Source organism: Hemibagrus wyckioides, linkage group LG04, assembly GCF_019097595.1.
Source record: "Hemibagrus wyckioides isolate EC202008001 linkage group LG04, SWU_Hwy_1.0, whole genome shotgun sequence".
NCBI lineage: Eukaryota > Metazoa > Chordata > Actinopteri > Siluriformes > Bagridae > Hemibagrus > Hemibagrus wyckioides.
Window position 1 is genome coordinate 30,256,588 of NC_080713.1, and position 19,611 is coordinate 30,276,198.

At 37.5% G+C, this 19,611-nt stretch overlaps 1 protein-coding gene and 1 long non-coding RNA gene across 2 annotated transcripts in view; both read right to left on the minus strand.

Annotated features, from left to right (window-relative positions):
* Positions 1–19,611, minus strand: part of LOC131351769 (uncharacterized) — a 277,436-nt gene that overhangs the window by 62,531 nt on the left and 195,294 nt on the right. The window lies entirely within an intron of this gene.
* Positions 15,087–16,800, minus strand: LOC131351786 (uncharacterized). The gene is made up of 3 exons (XR_009204435.1): positions 15,554–16,800; positions 15,350–15,464; positions 15,087–15,218 (listed from the first exon to the last, which is right to left on the minus strand). It is a non-coding gene; the product is annotated as an uncharacterized LOC131351786 (long non-coding RNA).

Consider the following 19,611-nt stretch of genomic DNA (forward strand, 5'->3'; position numbering starts at 1 on the left):
CTCTTTCACCTAAATTTCTTACTCTGCCAGGGTTCGTTTGCTAAATCTTTACTTGCATATCGCAGTTAATTGTTCTTTTGTTTTTCTATCGGGTGAAGCCTCCCCCCCGGTTTTTACACAGCAGTCGGAGGATAGATTCACTCAAAGGTACGTGATCATTCATTATGGCTAACTTTCAGCTTGTTCAGTGTTTGAGCTGCAGGATGTTCAGTAATTCTTCCTCCATCATTAGTGTTAATTTTACCTGTGATAAGTGTACGCTAGTTAGCTCTCTGACGGAGAAGATATTAGCTTTAGTGGTGCGCATCCAGACTCTAGAGAGGGTTAGCAATGGTGAGAGCAGTGTAGTGTCTGTAGGAGGAAGTCTGGATGCCTTAGGTGAGGTTAGTAATCCCCCAACTCCGGCATTAGAGCCCTCACAGCGGGGCGAATGGGTGACGACTTGGCGGCATAGTCGCGCAGCCAAGGCTAACGCTGAGGCTTGCCCATGGGAGCACCACTCCTCTCCGCTTCACATGACCAACAGGTTTGCTCTCCTCAGTGAAGAACCTGCTGAGAAACCTGAAAGAGCTCTGGTTATAGGAGACTCAATTTTAAGGCATGTGAAATTAGCTAGGCCTTTAGGGGCTCCAGCAGCACAGGTTAGGTGTATTCCGGGAGCCAGGGCGCCGGACATTGCAGGTAATCTTAGGGTCCTAGACAAGCACAGGTTCTCCAAGATAGTTTTCCATGTAGGAGCTAATGATATGCGCCTTCGTCAGTCTGAGGTTACTAAGAGTAATGTGGTAGAGGTGTGTAAATTAGCGAAGGTGATGTCCAATGCCGTAGTATGCTCTGGCCCCATCCCAATGCGGCGTGGCGATGTAGCTTACAGCAGGTTGCTGGATGTCCAGGTGGTGCTCCGAAAACAATGTGGGCTTCATCGACAATTGGAGCTCTTTTAAGGGCAAGGCTGGCCTGTTAGGACGGGACGGTGTCCATCTCACTCGGGACGGTGCTGCTCTCATTTCTCGCAGCATAGCACATAGTCTTAGAGCAGATCTAGTTAATCGGTGACAATCCAGGGCCAGGGAGCAGACAAGCAGGCTAATCCGACTGTCTGCTGGCTGCAAAGAGTCGTCACTCAGGGTTCATAACATTGAGACTGTGTCTGTTCCCCGAACCAAATGAAAATGTTTTAACAATCAGAAAATTTGTTTTAGTAACCTGATTAACATAAAACTAGATGATAGTGAATGCACAGCCAGCACCTTTGATCTGAAGCTAGGACTGTTAAATATAAGATCTCTGTCAACTAAAGCACTTATAATTAATGAACTGATTACTGATCAGGAGTTCAGCGTTCTTTTTTTAAAAGAAACATGGATTAAACAAAACGAGTACGTAGCATTAAATGAAGCTTGTCTGCCTGGCTATAGCTATATACATCAACCGCGTCTAACAGGCAGGGGAGGAGGTGTTGGAGTTATTCATGATAATAAGCTAAGCGCCACACAAAAACCCAGACATCAGTTCAACACATTCAAAGTTCTTTATACTAACCTAACGTATGCAACTACAGATAATAAGTTCACAGAGTCAATTCCACTAATTGTTATTTACAGACCCCCAGGGCCATACTCTGAATTCCTCAGTGAATTTGGAGATTTTACTTCAAACCTTGTTGTTTCTTTAGACAAAGCATTAATAGTAGGTGACTTCAACATTCATTTTGATAAGCCAGAAGACCCTCTGAGAGCAGCAGGTGTGTCCATCTTAGATTCATTAGGTGTTAATCAAAATGTAATAGGACCCACTCATAATGGAGGTCACACTCTGGATCTCATTTTTACATTCGGATTAAATATAGAAAACATAGTCACTCTTCCACAGTCGGAAGCTATCTCAGATCATTACCTAGTTTCATTTAGAATGCGTCTTAGTCATGAGATGCGCAACTTGGCGCATTACCGTATGAAGCGTATATTTACGTCTGCTACCGCAGAGAGATTTACTGTCTCCCAGAATTATCACACATGATTGGTTCACCTTCTGACCCCACAGAACTTGACCAGGTGACTGATTACTTGGAGTCATTATTTCGGGACACCCTAGACACTGTAGCTCCACTTAAAAAGAAAAAAATTAGAGACAAGAAACTAGCACCCTGGTACAACGACCACACACGAGCTTTAAAACAATCAGCTAGGAAACTAGAGCGTAAATGGCGTCAAACTAAATTAGCAGTATTCCAGATTGCGTGGAAGGAAAGCCTTCTGAGATACAAAAATTCTCTTAGTGCTGCTAGATCAGCGTATCTCTCTGCCCTAATCGAAGATAACAAAAACAATCCAAAATTTTTATTTAGCACTGTAGCAAAACTAACCAGGAATAAAACCACTGTAGAAAAGTGCACACCATCTACATTTAGCAGCAATGACTTCATGAATTTTTTCAATGAAAAAATTGACAATATCGGGCAAAAAATTCAGACTATTAATTTAAAACCATATTATTTGATAGATAATCCTTTAGATAATATAGCTATTTCTGATCAGAGCTTAGAGTGCTTCACTCCACTTCAAGAGCCTGATCTGATTTCACTAATTTCTTCTTCAAAATCTTCTACCTGCATCCTAGATCCTTTACCCACATCTTTCCTTAAACAGATATTACCAGTAGCTACTGAACCCCTTCTAAAAGTAATGAATTCTTCTCTAAGCACTGATTATGTGCCTAAATCTTTTAAGCTAGCAGTTATCAAACCCTTGATTAAAAAACCGGACCTTGACCCCTGTCAGCTGTCTAACTATAGACCAATATCAAACCTGCCCTTTATCTCCAAGATCCTAGAAAAGGCTGTAGCACAGCAGTTCTGTTCAGACCTGCATAGAAATAACATTTATGAAATGTATCAGTCAGGATTTAGACCTCATCATAGCACAGAGACAGCACTGGTTAAAGTGGTAAATGACCTATTACTGGCTTCTGATCAGGGTTGTGTCTCCCTACTGGTGTTACTCGATCTTAGTGCAGCTTTTGACACCATTGACCACACTGTTCTACTTGATAGACTAGAACATGTTGTTGGTGTTAAAGGAACAGCCCTCTCCTGGCTCAGGTCTTATTTGACTGACCGTTATCAGTTTGTAGATCTAGACGGTGACTTCTCCATGCATACCAAGGTTATGTTCGGTGTTCCACAAGGTTCTGTCTTAGGCCCACTGCTTTTCTCCCTATATATGTTACCTCTTGGTGCAATTATTCGTAAACATGGTATTAGCTTCCACTGTTATGCAGATGACACACAGCTATATGTTTCAGCTAAATCAGATGAGAGACACCAGCTTATTAAGATAGAAGAATGTGTAAAGGACATTAGACATTGAATGGCCACTAACTTCCTCCTGCTTCATTCGGACAAGACAGAGGTGCTTGTACTAGGACCACAGGCAGTTAGAAGTGAGCTTTCTGATTACAGAGTAATGGTGGATGGTCTTCTGGTTTCATCTTGTCCAGCAATAAAAGATCTTGGTGTGATTATTGACTCTGGTCTTTCATTTGAAGCTCATGTAGATAATATCACTCGGGTAGCCTTCTTCCATCTTAGGAATATTGCTAAGATAAGAAATATGTTGTCGCGTCATGATGCAGAAAAATTAGTTCATGCTTTTGTTACCTCTAGGTTGGATTATTGTAATGTCTTACTGTCTGGATGTTCCAGTAGGAGCATACACAAGCTCCAGTTAGTCCAGAATGCAGCAGCTAGAGTCCTAACTAGAACCAGAAGATATGAACACATCACTCCTATTTTAGCCACACTACATTGCTTCCCAGTCAAATTTCACATTGATTATAAAATCCTGTTACTGACCTGTAAAGCACTAAATGGTCTCGCGCCACAGTACCTGAGCGATCTTTTAGTCTTTTATGATCCGCCACGCCTACTCCGATCAAAGGGTGCTGGTTACTTGGTAGTACCTCAAGTAGCAAAGGCTACAGCAGGGGGCAGAGCTTTCTCTTTCAAAGCCCCAAAGTTATGGAACAGCCTTCCAATTAGTGTTCGGGATTCAGACACAGTCTCAATGTTTAAGTCTAGGCTGAAGACATATTTGTTTAGTCAAACTTTTAATGTATAGTTTTCTTGGGTAAAGGAGCAGATCTGGAAGGTTCATGGTCATAGAGTGTTTGGTGACTGGGATGTTTGGATGCTGTCATCTTACCACCCTCTCAAGTCGCTCAGGTTTGCTGACTGTGAAGTGGTTGGATGCTTTATGTCCCGGGAAGCCTTCATGTCTGTGACCTTCTGGCTCTCCCTTTTAGTTATGCTGTCATAGCTAGTCTTGCCGGAGTCCCTGCCTGCACTTTACACTTAATTCTACACTGTCTTTAAGCATCACATGATCAGAAACTTAATATCTTTCTCTTTCTCTCTCTACCTTCTCTGTCGAGCTATACACCCCACTCCTGAGCTCCCAGTGTTTGCCAGTTTCCAGTGTGACCACTGCCCTACCCCTGGTTGGAGTCTCGCCGCTTGATGGTGCCCACTGGTGCTGTGGATGGATCTTTGTGGACCAGGAGACAGCCATGGACAGAGACACTTGTGGACTTTCACACCATCACAGATATGCCATTTCATCTGTCAGCCCGTGATTGGAAAGAACTAGTGTTTATAATGACCTTAGAAACTACAATGACCTAATAGTTCCTCATGGTCATTGCTGTTGTAGAAAGGACATTAATCAGCTACAGTTACATTATTTACTCTTTAGTGTCACCCAAATGAGGATGGGTTCCCTTCTGAGCCTGGTTCCTCTCAAGGTTTCTTCCTTTCCATCCCAGGGAGTTTTTCCTTGCCACCGTCGCCGTCGCCACAGGCTTGCTCATTAGGGATAAAATAGTCTAATTATAGAATTTAATAATTTATTCTTATTTCTAGTTAATTAGTTATTTTTTATTTTTTATTATTATTTTTCATTTTCCCCTCCTTTTTCTCTGTTCTCTTCTTTTGTAAATCTGCTTTGAGACAATGTTCATTGTAAAAGGCGCTATACAAAATAAACTGAATTGAATAGGCAAAGCACTTTATGTATATAGTTATACTTTTCGCACATTTTGCATTTTTGTTCAGTTTGGTTGTTTTATTCCTAATTTAAGATATTTATTTCTATTCCACTTGGATACTTTTACATTAAACATATTTAATTTTTGCTTAACAAAACTGACTTGCATGTTTTTCATTTTTATATTTGTGTTAAAGTTTGTGTGTGTGTGTGTGTGTGTGTGGCACTTTAAAATGAATTTTTATTGCCCTGGTAGGGTAAGTGTTTTTAATTTACACGGGGACATGTTTATCGTACCTGTCAGTGGCAGAACAAGTGCACATTGAACCCTGAGGCAAACATGAACGAACATGAACATGAAAAACTTGCAATTACTATTACATACACACCATAATATAACAGTACATAACTATACTCATTAAATTATTATAACTTATAATCACCGACATTAATCCCACCATTCATTTACTATAGGGTGAAAAAAAATCCACCATTTCCCACCATGATTAGAGTTTGTACAGGAAACGAGGGCTATAAAAAAGTCACTGACTCAAAAGGAATTACTGACTCGATTCATTTCAGTGAATGAGTCAACAAAACCCGAGTCTTTAAAAAGAATCGTTTTTACCACCACTGCATGGTGACTGGGATGACTGACTTTAACCAAAAGGACACTGAGAAATTTGCAAGCCAGAAATAAAGGAGGCCTGTGATTAGCCAACTTTCCAGTGTGTGTGTGTGTGTGTGTGTGTGTGTGTGTTTAATGATTACTTTCAGTACTTCATTACTGATTATAAATCCACAATGAACTCAACTTCACTGATTCATAGTACATTATTGCATGCTTTAACATTTTGACTTTAACAGTAACATTTTCAATATCTTCTCTATAGCTAGTGTTAGTCCTGTTTACTGCTCTGTGACCTCAGCATAATAATACCCCATGTTTGCATGCTAACAGTGCACAATGAAACAAGTGTCAGCAGGGAAAATGTCATATTTTTATATGGCTAAAGAGAGTGCTGAGAACTTATACCTAAAAAATACAAGTACATGTGTCCAAATGTTACTCATTACTCATGTTTTACCTTATAATACTCATGTATTAGAAAGTAAAAACTAAATATTTTTAACTTGTGATATTAATTTTATGTTTTGATTTGAAAAATAACATTTATAACTTACCTAAAAATGAGATGATTTTTAATTCAATGTAACTGCACCATTCTGCCTGAAAACATCATTTAATCTTGGCATGTTTTCAGAATTTAAGATAGATTTTGACTTGCTGAATAGCCAGTTATGGACTTGATAATGTTAAATAATAAAAATAAAATTAGAGAAAAATTACATTTATTTACACCAGCATATTGAAACATTTTACTGTTGCTGGGCCACAACAAATATTTAATCTACTAAAATGATGTACAGTGAGAGGTTGCTACCTCACAGCTTGTAACAGCACGCTGTTATCCAGAACACCAGAGGGAGCCCTCTCCCGAGTACTAGCACCCACGAACTACACTTCCGGTGTCTGCTCGGACATATAAGTGCCGTGCTCCATTTGTTACACGTGAAGTATCGTTCCCTCATGACGTACCAAGCCTTTAATGATTACCGCTCGATTGATATTGCTGTGTATGATCCTTGCCTGTTCTAGTTTGACTAAGAGTTTTGGTTTTGGTTTCAAATGTTTTGCTTTACCAGCACATCACCAGAGGCGAGAGGACACTGTACCACTACTACACTTAGTTTAAGGACAGCTACAAGGCACAATCACATCCACCATTTGAAAAATCCGACCATGTCACCATCTTCCTTATGCCTAGATGTGTATAAACAAAGGGCTCACCACCAGGAACATGGTGGAGCAGTCTGTAATCCCCACATACTTCAAACAGTCCACCATAGTTCCTGTTCTGAAGAAACCTCAACCCACCTGCCTCAATGACTATCGCCCACTAGCCTTTACCTCCACTGCGATTAAATCCTTCAAAAGACTGCTCAGAAAATTCATCCCTTCTTCATTACCCCAACACCCTTGACCCACTACAGTTTGCTCTACTAAGCATGCCACTGCACACCTCCATCATACAGCCCTAAACCACCTGGATAGCAGAAAGGGGAATTATGTTAAAATGCAGTTTGTAGACTACAGCTCAGCATTTGGCATAATTCCTGCCATACTGACCTCTAAGTACTGGGTCTCCAACTACCTGACAGACAGTGTGGGAGTAATTTTTGAAAGGCTTAAAGTGTTTAAAGTGTATTTGAATGTTTTAGAGTGTTCATGGTGTATTTGAATACATTCTTGTTTGTGTTTGTATAAAATAATAAGAATCAGATGACAGCATGATTGAGTTGTCAGGCACCATTTATTCACCAGGCTGTACAGGTTTGACAATATAGGGTTTAACACGACATGAAGGTCGAGAAGTTTAGGTGCGCGGTACTCTGTGGTACTCTGTACTGAGATTGCACGGCCTGTGTAGAGTGAGCAACGGTGGGGGTTAAATCAGTTTGGCAGGCTTTGTCGGCAGTAGATGAAACTTTAATAGTAGTTTCAACCCTGGTATGGCCAGAGTTGGAGTTGTGCCCAGGGTCATCGTGCCCAGCTATAGGCGAATTGGTACCTTGAGAAGAAGAAAGCTGGGCTCAAAGTACATGCACAGCATGGCGTAGGGAGTCAGGAGTTGAAGGAGCTGTTAGTGCGTCAAAGAAAACGCAATTAAAACTGCAGGCTAGTGAAAAAGTAAAAGAAAATAGAGTAATAAATTAAAATTAAGCAATCAAAGACAGAGCAGTGGCCCTGAAACTCACCCATGCTGTCCTCGGAGGTCAAAATGAACTGGCTGATGAAAGCAAGCTGGAAAAGTCCCATTGATAAGGGGCAAAAACGCCCATTAATTTATATAACTAACCACGAAAAACTAATCATAATGGAACATGAAAAAATTAAAAAGTAAAAGATAATGGTGTCCAAAAAGACCCTGATATTCCAAAAAGAAAATAGGTGGGACTTTCTCAGTAAAGAGGGTTTGGTTTGAATATTATGAAAAGATAAGAGAAAAGAATAAAAGACTATGTTTTGTGATGATTATTTCAGAGGATGTTGGGATGTTCACTCGTGAGCAACTCAATTCTTGTAACCAGCGCTGATTGCAAATAAAATCGTGTATCTGCATTCATCCAGTCTGCAAGATTCATCTTCTTTAGTTAGAGTCTTGCTCAAACTGAGCTGTCGGGTCAATGTGGAGTTGGAGTCAGATAATAGCGAGGTGTTAATCAAGTATTAAATAGAGCGTTATAGTATCAGACAAAACTATTTTCCACAACAGACAGACCACAAACAGTACTAGTGGACAAACATCTCATCCTCCCTCACCCTCAGCACTGGAGACCCCCAGGATTATGTCCTGAGCCCCCTGCTGTACTCACTGTACACATATGATTGCATGGTCACTTCCAACTCCACCTCCATCATAAATCTTTCTGACAAAACAACAATGAGCTGCCAACCTAGAGGGGATTAATAGCCCGGAAGTGCCAGGGGAGCAATTTTCTCTTGAATGTCAGCAAGACAATGGAGATGATTGTGGACTTCAGCACGAAGCAGGAGAGGAACTACCAGCCACTTATGATCACCAGGAGCCTAGTGGGAAGAGTGGACAGTTCCAGTTTCTAAGTGTTTACATCATGCAGGACCTGTTATGGTTCTGTCACATCAACACCATGGTGAAGAAGACCAGTTTCTCAACCACCTCAGATGCTTAAAGGACTTTAAACTGCCCTCTCAGGTGTTATGGACTTTCTACATCTGCCCTACTGAGAGCATCCTAACAGGAAGCATCACAGCCTGGTTTGGGAACAGCACCAAACAGGACAGGTGAGCGCTACCATAGTGGCTGTTTGGTGATCTTGAGAAACACTACTTGCTTTTGTCATTTTAAATGAGATGGATGTGAAATGTAATGTTGTACCTGAATAAAGATGAAACTCTTTCGTACCTCAATCTGGATAAGATCTTCTGCTAAATGCTGTAAATGTAAATCCAGTCAGCCTCGATCCTGTCTCTGCACTACATGATTAGGGGGCAAATAAAAAAAAAGGTATTCATTACTAATTAAATTAATCATTAATAAAATCATAAAATAAAGTAGTAACTTTAAACTTTATCATTTTTTCTGTGTTTCTATACTTCTGTAAAGCTGCTTTGAGACAATGCTCATTGTTAAAACCGCTATATAAATACACTGAACTGAAATAAATTAGCACAATGATTTAGTCAATGATCTTAACTAGGTTAAATGCAGTAGCGTTAACATTTAATGATCCAGCAGCTACAGGATAACTTTACTGTCCTCAATATGCTCATATTGTGTAGTTCTTTAACTCTGTAGTCATTCAGATAATAAATGTTATCTACTTAATTTATAGTTACAGCTGAGGGGAGAAAAATTCCACACTTCACTTCTCAATACATTAAAAATGAATGTAGAGAAACACTCAGTAGTTTCCACAATTGATGTAAAAAAAGAGAAAGAGAAATTAATTTAGTAATATATATATATATATATATATAAAACGTCTCTATTTTTAATGCTGTCTGTTGAACTGCAGTAATGATCACTGTTTTCTCATTCTTTTTCTTACTGCAGCTCGAATTTCTCACTTTACCACTATTTCTCTAAATTAAATCAGAATAAAATCTCTACAATAGCGGATGAGATGAAGATCCGTGGAAGATGCTAACGATGCTAAAGGCTGAGGTGAAAATACACCGGGCGCGCGCAAGCGGCGGGAAAACCTTTGGGCGTGGTCTCGCGCTCCCCGCAGTGTGTCAATAAGAGATAACACTTCATGTAGGGTCACACTGCTGCCTGTGGGGGGAGGGAGGGGGAGGGGTGTAGTGCGCAGTGCGGATTGGGACAGAGCCGATAAAACACACTAACATAAATACTGAAGAAAAAATCGATTAATTGCCTACAGTTCTTACATTAATAATAATAATAATAATAATAATAATAATAATAATAATAATAATAATAATAATAATAATCATCATCATCATCATCATAATAAAACCCTTCTGAAGATTCTGATTATCCCCAGAATCCATTTCATATTTATATATATATGTATATTACAATAATAAGAATTTATAAGAATAAAAACATTTGTAACTATATAATGAGTTAAATGTCTTCGAGCACCGTCATCTGCAAATGTAACAAAGAAATAAGAAATAAGTCACGTGGACATTAGATAAGATTTAGATGAACAATTCAATAAATAAATGTCTATTATATAAGCCTTTTTTATCATGAAGCACAGCCGCATGAAATCTACATCATCTTAAAAATATCTTCTAAAATTCATCTTGTTAAATTATTCCAAGGAAGTGGAAAACATTAAAAACTCTCGTCTTTCTTTAAAACCTGCTGGTATACAATGAGACAATATGTTTTTATCCCTAAACACAATGATCTTCCTTTAATTTAGTAATTTAACAATCAATTATTTTAATTCATTTAATTATCATTTATTTAGATAATTAAGGACATTTATCACTGCTCTTAGATGTAAATTAACAAATCATTTAGTTCATCTGTTCAACTTGTTTATGAACTATGTGTGGTTGTAAAATATCAAAATGTCATGCGACATGCAAAAACAGTAACTGAATGTTAAATGTAGATCTATTGATTGCTAATTATGTGAAGATATTTTTGTAGTTTTAGCCTTAATAATAATAATAATAATAATAATAATAATAATAATAATAATAATAATAATAACGTCATATTTGTTCAAAATATTCACCGTAATAGAGTGCCAAATGTAACAGTACAGCTTAATATAGTATCTTTCAGCATTTATTTACCCCTAGGTGTCGCTGTGGAAAAGGGAATGTAAGATACAGACACTCCTACATCAGGTACTTATAGTTGATACACAGTTAAAAATGTTCTAATACAATGTGGTTACCACTTTAAATTCCTATGTGGTGCAAATTTCAGGGCCAATGAAATTAAATCTTCCACCTCAGTCGCCTTTAGTGTCTTGAAATTCCTGAAAATAGAATGAAATAATCACTGTTATTCTCTGCATTGTAACTTGTACATTGTATATAAATTTAGGTTAAAGAATTTGAGTTAGATTTGAGCTACCGAATTAATCAGTTGTTCAGAACATAAAAACTCAATAAATTTTATTCTACAATGTAATATACAACACAGTTATCTTTTATATCACCATTTTTAATATAGCAATGTAATTTAAGCTCACCGATCACAATAGGGCAAATCCTGAGGTCTTGGAAGGCAAGTTTATTTTTTCTCCCTTTCAGGCTGTATGCACTCAACACTTCATTTGTGGCCACGTTACCCAACATTTTGTGTACAGCCACCTCTGGATTTGCTCCACCAAGGGAGCGTAGGTAGTTCATCTGAAAACATGTTAAATAAATAAATAAATAAATAAATAAATAAATAAATAAATAAATAAATAAATAAATAAACAAACATGTGCACGTGGACAAAATTGTTGGTACCCTTCCATTAAAGACAGAAACACCCACAATGGTCACTGAAATAACTTGAAACTGACAAAAGTAATAATACATAAAAATGTACTGAAAATGAACAAATGAAAATCAAATGAAAAATTAAATCATTGTTTTTGAATTGTGGTTCAGCAGAAGCATTAAAAATGAACTAATGAAATTGGTCTGGGCAAAAATGATGGTACCCCTAGAAAATAACTTGACCACAGGGACATGTTAAACTAAATTGTGTCCTGTAATTAGTATCACAGGTGTGTGTACATATGTGTGTATTCTGATGTGAGCATTTTATTTGTTTCTGGATAAAATTATCTGCTTTGGATAAAAGTGTCTGGAAATGCAATGCAATGGTAAATAATTACTAAAAGCTTTAATAAGATTCAAGATTCAAGAAGCTTTATTGTCATTTCAACCACATATAGCTGACGCAGTACATAGTGAAATGAAACACCATTTCTCCAGGACCTGGTGCTACATAAACATACAACAACAAGTTCAACACAAAACAACAAACAACACCACAGAGCTAGGACAGAAGTTTGTCTTAGCCACGTAAAGTGCACAGTGTGCAGCTAGGTGCAAACAGAGCATAGACAAGACAGTGCAAAAGACAATAAATACAAGAAAGACAACACAAAAGAACACAGGACACTTAGCGCCGAAAAGAAAGAAAAGAACATGTGTAATGGAATATAAGTGAAATAAAATAAGATAAAGTGAAATGATGTAAAAAAAATATTGTGCAAAAATATTGTGCAAAAATACAACAGCAGCGGTTGAGGTAGTGCAAATAGAATAAACATAAATATAACTATAGCAGCAGATGACAGGTAGAGGTAGTGCAGTAAGTAATGAACAATATAAATTATGTGTGTGCGTGTAAATAAATGTGTAAAATGTGTAAAAATAATTTAGAACTATATTTATTACCATCTCTCTCCTTTTCTCCTTCAGTTCTAATTTTTGGTCAAATTGCTGAAACTCTTCAGGAGTTTGGACATGGTCCCTTTTCTAAAATTTCCTCCTCTGCCTCTCCACCTGGCACAGCCACAGCAGCCAGTATTCTGTGCTGCATACAGAGGATGTCTTGCTGGGTCTCAATAAGCTCTTGCAGCTTTTGCAAACCCTTTGTGCGATAGCCGATAGAAACAAATTAAACATGGATTCAGTTCCTTAAACATGTATGTGTCATTGTGTCAAAGAGCTGCTGTTGTAGCTTACTCTTGGTGGCTTCCTCTGATGAGGTCTGTGCCTGCAGTTCATTCAAGAGGAACATCCAACACTGCTGTGGATAAAAATCAAAATACTTATGTTTCAAAATATTACATACATTTTATTGAACATAACAATGACACTATGTTACAGACATTGATGGGGGGGGTGACACATTTGTCACTGAAGATTCTAATAATGACTCCTCTGCTGCTGCTGCAAAAAAAAAAGATATACAGATGTAGGTATAAATAAACATTAAAAATCCTTATTAACTTAATTTTTTTTCATTCACCTACATAATAAATCAGGAGATCTAGGCATTTCCTGTTCCTGTTGGTCTATGGGAGAGAGAGAAATATAAAAATATATTGCTTATTGCTTTAAATCAATTCTGAATTTTTGAATGATATCTGAATTATATATATATATATAACCTTTATATATATCTAATAACCTTTGTCTTGAGGATATGTTTTGGGGAAAGGCTGATATAAAAATACAATAGAAATAGGAAAAAGCATCTATTAGTTTACTTTGCATTTTAGAGCTTATATGATTATGCATGGCCTTGATGCCCGATGATGCCTGTGAACCTTGTGAACCTTTTACTGTGCTATTTTCTTCAAAATTCCACAACATAGAAAATACTGTAATTAACTGTATAAATTTCTTTAAGTGTTTTTAAGACTTGGTCTTCAATTGGAATTTTGTTTACAGTCATTAATTGTCGAACCATTTTGGTACAATTTTGCAAATGGTATTTTTTAGTGCAAATCTTTAAACTGAACATTTATAACATAGCTGGTCATTCTTTGTAATTCCTGGTAGTATACCTAATAGTTTTATTATTGTGTTAAATTACTAAAGAATGAAATATAATAATGGAAGGACATGACATTACCTAACTAATATATAATGTAATATCTATCCAGCATGTCATGAAAAAATGGAATAAAAAAAAATCTTTTCCCAGGTTTGAGAGCAAATCTCTTTTTTATTGTTTTCTAAATAGAATGGAGTTAGTGATGTAAAGTACACTATTCTGACTTTGTTAAAAATATTACTTAATACTCATTAGTCATTATTTTCCCTTTCCTGTCCACTATTATCTTGCTGTGTATAATGCAGACTGGTTTTCTTACCGTTTTTTACTCAGTTGCTAAAACACTAAACCCCATTCTCTGAACTAAACGCTCAGTCTCCTAAACCCATTTGTCGAGTCAATCACTGTTTTGGCAAAACCTTAAACAAGTTCTAGTAGTTAGACAACATATGCAAATCTCATCCACTCTTTCTGCAAAATGCTAAACACACTCTCACTCATCAAAACACATTTCACACTGTGATGCACTCATGCTGCAAAACATGAGCAGCAACTTAAACATAGCTACAACACAGATGCCATTGTTTACACACAACAAATCAAAACTCTTCACACTTTTTCCTAATGATATGATCAAAACACAGAATATAAGACAGGCAGAATGCACAGGGGTTTGTTTTCCACACTTGGTTTTAACATGTGGTCAACCACGGTTTGGTTTGGTTTTAGGGAGGCTGGGAACAGGATCCAACCTAACTTGAGCCAATAAACTGTAACCAGTGCCATCCAGACATTTTGAAATGAGAATAGGTAAGTAAACCTACCCTGTTACTGTTCATTCTGAAGTTGAATACAATTAAAATAATGTTCTGAAAAATAAATTCCCCAGCCTTCTGTATATAGTGTACATGTGTAGTGAATATGCATACAGTTTATACAGTATTTGTGCACATATATGTATGTGTGAGAGCTAAGACAAACTGCTGTGCCCTCCACTGTACACTAAACATGCAAAAGACACAAGATAGTAATGTTTTGCATTTGTCACATCCATGTGTAGTTGGAGTGAATGTGGCTGATCATTTGATGGTTTATGAAGAGATGTGAAGTGTTTGCTTTTGCTAGATAAGTGTGAGGTGTGTGTGTGTGTGTGTGTGTGTGTGTGTGTTCAGAGATCATAAACATCAAAAGCACTGAGTAAAACAAAAGTTTAAAACATGCACCTTAGCAACTGAGAAAAACTTTAATTTAAAAGAATTTCCTACAGCATTTACAATAATTCTTTATGTTGCAGTCTTGTCATGCTTTCAGGCTGAGAAATATGTAGACTTTTACATACAGTGTATACTGAGCTGTGGTTGATGGTAGAGACCAGAGGTGCCAGGTTTCTACAATCACCTTTAGTGCCTACCTGTGAAAAAAGACCAAAACTTACCCTCTGAGGAGATTTCAGTGTCAGACTGAAATCTACTTGGCTTTTTGTGTGCCCTTTTTTTATTTGTTGTGTCCTCACTTTCAGTGTTTGAGGTCTCAGCAACATGACAGCATTTCTGGACAGCTTTGGTATATGAGTCTGAAAAAAAAATAGGTCATTGTAAAATATTAATATAATTATGTCATTTTAGCAGTAACCAGAAAACGTATTAACATTGTCTTTATAAATAACAGACAACACACTGAGACCTGAATTACTATCATTATTACCTGTTTTTAGCCAAATCCTCTTTATTTGGAATCGCCTCCACTGTTGCTTGTCAGGCAGTGCGTTATTTTAGACCAACTGCCTTGTTTTGGAAAATGTCCAGTAACAGAACATTCCCTGTAAACAATTGCCAATTATAAATATCAATCGGATTTAAGTATTGTAAGTTAATGTTACTTTAAAGCTTATTAAATACAAAAGCATACTTCAGTGGTTTCTTCCAACCAAGTGGTGGGAATAATTTCCACTGAATTGTCATCTGCAAATTCCACCAATGCAAATTTTTTTGTCTCCATCTGTTTAGAGATAAAACAAACAGACAAATTAGTAGATTAATTAATTAATTAATACAACAAATACATTCAACAACTTATTTCTTATGATAAAAGGTTGTGATTACTGTCCGCTTTGGCCTACCTGTTTATCATGAGGGAGACATTGGAGATTGGTACAATGATGATAAGTTCTTGATTGTCTGAAGTTTGTCATGTGTGTGTGTGTGTGTGTGTGTGTGAGAGAGAGAGAGAGAGCGCGAGTTAAAGCTTGCAGGATGGCCCAAAAAATTATCTCTTGTTTTTTTTCCACCATTATGGCCGTTCTTGTCAGCTGCCATTCTGGGACGAGTTTCATTACTGATTGTCTTGAATGAACTTTAAAACAGCCAATAATTCGTGGAACCAGACTCATCCAACTCATCTCTCTCTTCTATGGCCTCACAGCATTTTCCTTCTCCAAGAATAAAGGCATTGTTTGGTCTTGTGATTTTGGACTTTGTGACTATCACAGATTGCGTCTGTGGACAATGTGAAATCTCCACGAAACGCTTAGCCACTTGAATAAGAGGCTGTTTTCCTGACCTTATGAGTTGCTTGAGCTTTGCAAGAAAATTTTCAAATGGGAAAGCACTGCAAGCATCAAGAGTGCCAAAATTCATTGCCTCTGCTGGTAGATGTACCACTGAATGGATGATGTACACCATGAAATGGTCTCCAAATAGCTCTTTTGTTTTTGCAACAAAATAAGTCATCAGCTCAGAGCTATAGCTGTTGTATTCCACTGCCAAGTTAGGTGAAAGAAGAAGGCCCAAGGCAACACTGAATATCATGAAATGGTCGTACAGTTGATCAGCTAGAATTCCCTTTAATGCAATCTTGCCAGTGTACACAGCAAACTGCCTCAGTTCAGTTGCCTTCCACCTATCTATGTCTTCTAGACGCCATGGTTTTCTTGCAAAACTGCTTGGAATGCTCTTCCTGTATGACAGCAGCCTTTGGGACACTTCATCAATTTGTCCAGCAGACATTCGCACATTCCGGTCACCTCTAATCCACTCTGTGATCATTTTTTGTAACCCCCAGGCAGGCTTGGTGCATGTAGTCTATTGGAAATTGGTCAATCATGTCCAATGGCAGCCTTAAAAATGGAGACACTGGAATGACCTCATCATCCTGACGTCTTTCCATTTCAGCACGGTCTCACGATTTCATCTCTCCCAGAAACTCACATGCCCCTCTGAGTGCATTTATCACACCCATAATATCCTGATTACTGCTTCATCTTTTTTACCATTGCTTTTGCGAGTGCGTCAAAAACGATACATGTAATCTTTATTTGTTTTCCCTCCAAACCATTGTCAAGGAGTTGCTGGTTGTCTTTTATGGCTTCCTCAACAAAATCTAAACTTGTTGGTTTGGAAGGACCAAGTGTCAGTGTCACAGGAAAGACTCTAATGGGTGTCAGATGAATAGCACAGAGGATGGACCAAAGATATGCCCTGCTGCTTTTGAAAATTGGCAGACCATCAATATTAAATGAAATCTCCAGTGTTGGTAATTTTTCTGTTATCTCCCTTGGGGAGTGGTGCAGCTGCTCACTAAGGTGCTCTCTTATGTTAAAATGAACACACTCCATCCCTGACTTCATACATGTTTTAATGTGTCTAGGAGTTTGTAGAAAGGTTCTTGCTGTTGAAGGCAATTCTGGATGTCCATATTTTTTAAGCCCCCTCAGGAGGTCATCAATGGCATTATGTGTGATGAGGTGTTTTGTAGCCCACTCCTGCAGAAATATTGTGAGACTGGAGGGATTTCATCAATATCCTCAGGCCCTGAACTACAGCTTTCCTCACTGACCCCATTATTCACACTCTCATGTCCTGAACTGCAGTTCTCTTCCCTGACCACATTTGCCACACTCTCATGCCATAAACTGCAGTTCTCCTCACTGACTCCAGTCTCAACACTCTCAGAAGCACTCTGGATGTCTCTGTAATTTCTTTCATCCATGTTGACCTGGCCCTGGCCTTTTTGAGGTGTTATTGCAAATTTTAATTGCTTTCCAACAACCATTTAAGTCAGTGACCTCTGGGCACATTTCCACTGCCTTGTGTAGCGTTGCCTCCTTGACTTTGAATCCATTCTAATTCCAAATATTGAATATCATATTAAAAATGTTGTTTGCAGATATATTTTGCAATATTGAGTATAAGGGCAATATACAATATGGCCAAAAGTATGTGGACATAGGGATAGGTGTGTTCCATTATGGAGCCATCTAATCTGAATCTGAGTACCCCTGCCATGTCCAATGTGGACAACTCTATTTTTATAAAGACTGGTTTTACTGATTAGCTCATTAGAATAGTTTTCACAAACCCAAACTGGGTGTGTGAAATAAGGGAGATATTGAAAATGTACAGAAGCTGGTTTGGGATATACTGATAAAATTTCTCAAATATTTAAGGTAAATTTTAATTGCTTAACTGACTTGACTGTTGATACCTCAAAAGAAACCTGCAAAAAACAAACAAAAAAAAAAACCCAGAAGTATTTGGTTTGTATTACTAAGGATTTTAAAAACATGTTTATGTTATACTGACCTTTGTATTGTGGATGAATCTTGGACAATAATTTACCTGTAAATATAACAGAAAATTTAAGTGAAATGTAGTAAGTTGGTTAATAGTTATATGTTAATCATGTTCCAAATAAATATAATCTCATTACATTTTGGTGGAACAGAAATCAACACCTGTGTTGTCTCAGGTGAAAAACTGAAATATAAATGTATTTATCATGCTTTAAATCCCAGGACCACCAAGCTGCCTCTGCTGGGCCCTTGAGCAAGGCCATCACTCAGTTGCATAAATGAGATAAATGTAAGTCGCTTTGGATAAAGGCATCTGCCAAATGCCATAAAAAAAGGACAGAGGTTGATTGTAAGTCATATTATAAAATCTGAATCAAAGAAGAAAAATACTAGTCGACCTAAAAATGTGTTCAGTGAGGTAACTTCTAGGGTATCATTAACCCTAGAATGCATATGTTGGTCAATCAGCTGTATGTGCTTAATTAATGTGCTTATTGTACTGCATGTAGAAGCAATGAGACTGGTATTACCCAGAAATGAGCTATTTTCAACATGTTTTATAATGTGTATAGAATTCTTTTGCTTTTTTCTCCTCCAAAAATTGTGAGTATACTTACTCTAATATAGACTGCACAACAACCCAGCAGGTGGAGATATTGTGGACTTAGTATGTGAGTGACCAGTAACCCAAAAGCAGAAGAATGCAGTACACCAGGCTGTGTAGTGTCTGTTCATGCTGGACCACGTGGAAAGAGTTAAGGTCAACATTTATTATTATTATTATTATTATTATTATTATTATTATTATTATTATTATTATTATTATTATTATTATTATGGTTTAGTGTGTATTTAGAATGCATATCCATTTCCCCTGGTTGGTATTATCAGAGTATGATGGTCATTTGTGGGGGTGAGCGAGGAGTGAAATTTATTTTTTGATCAGTTTTTCTGACCGGATGCTAGCTCTGTGTTCTGCAACAGCTAGACCTGGAGAAACGGAATAGAACAACTGAAGAGTTTTTATTTTTAGCTTTGCATGGCATTTTTGAAAAATCCAAGCCTCGTGTTTAGTCTCCCTGTGGGATGAGTTGCATGTACATGGTGACATGACTGAACTGGAAAGTGTTCTGCTTATATTCTATAAAATATAACATGAACATTTAAAGTCCTGTGACGGACGTGTTTGGTTAAACTATACTTTCAGTGAAATGTTAGAGAAATTGTGCGATAATCAACATTTGGTTGAACTTTATGTTTGTCTAAAAGATCTGAGGTCATTTTCCTAGTCGCAGTATTGGAGTGATTGTGGCTTTTAGGTCCGTGCATGCTGGTCATTATTTTATCTTCTTTATTTATATATCTGCTGGAAATGTCTCTCCTGTGAAGGTGTTGG